General features: G+C 35.9%; 1 long non-coding RNA gene across 1 annotated transcript; it reads right to left on the bottom strand.

Annotated features, from left to right (window-relative positions):
- Positions 1-191: 191 nt before the first annotated feature.
- Positions 192-726, bottom strand: LOC113473328. The gene is made up of 2 exons (XR_003395332.1): positions 510-726; positions 192-282 (listed from the first exon to the last, which is right to left on the bottom strand). It is a non-coding gene; the product is annotated as an uncharacterized LOC113473328 (long non-coding RNA).
- Positions 727-779: the final 53 nt, after the last annotated feature.

Here is a 779-nt window from a genome sequence, read left to right as displayed (position 1 = left end):
ATAATCAAGGACAAGGACGATAATCCACATTTTCTTTCTATCTTGGCTGAAGTTTTCTCAAAGTTCAAGCTCATCATCTTTGCCAAGGCTCTTGAAAAAAGAGTGAATTATGCTCTCAACCACTTGACCACCGAGGCATCAGTCACTGATCATACTTACCTGACTTGATCAATGTTTCCAACTGGTATTTCTGAGTGATGTATGAATTCATTAGTTCAAGTCTCTCGATAAATAGCTCATCTTTCTTGTCTTTATTTGACTTCATAATGAAATTGTGTTTGCCTGGAAAAAGTAAATTGATAAAATTAAAATTAATTGACAGCTGCTTTCTTTGAACTTGGCACTTGCTTCTTCTCTTTTCACAGTATTTTGATAAAGCACCTATTGGTCTTTATGATCTACTTGTCTGATAGCTAGGTTGATAAGGATTTAAACAAAAATCCTTGATAATCCAGAGTGATAAACACCAGCCACTATGTTTCAATAATTAGTTTGTGTACACTACTTACCTGTAAAACTTTACAGAAAGGGTGTGTTGGAATGGTTACTTAATGGTTTCTACACAAGTCTAAATGATCATCCTTTCAAGAGCCAACTTTTCCAGGGTGATGGACTCACAATGAAAACCACTACTTTTTCTAGTTCAGATATCAGAAACAGGGGTGGATAAACTGATAAGCTAAAGCTCTAGTCTAGAAACAGAATGAGTGGTACCCATTCATTCACTTGGACACTCGTTCACCATTGTTGCCACATTGGATTTTTTCGGAAACAAACAG

The sequence above is a fragment of the Diaphorina citri genome, unplaced genomic scaffold (genome assembly GCF_000475195.1).
Source record: "Diaphorina citri unplaced genomic scaffold, Diaci psyllid genome assembly version 1.1 scaffold24891, whole genome shotgun sequence".
In the NCBI taxonomy this organism is placed as follows: Eukaryota; Metazoa; Arthropoda; class Insecta; order Hemiptera; family Psyllidae; genus Diaphorina; species Diaphorina citri.
The sequence above is the reverse complement of the archived record's forward strand: the minus strand, read 5'-3'. Positions and strand labels throughout refer to the sequence as shown.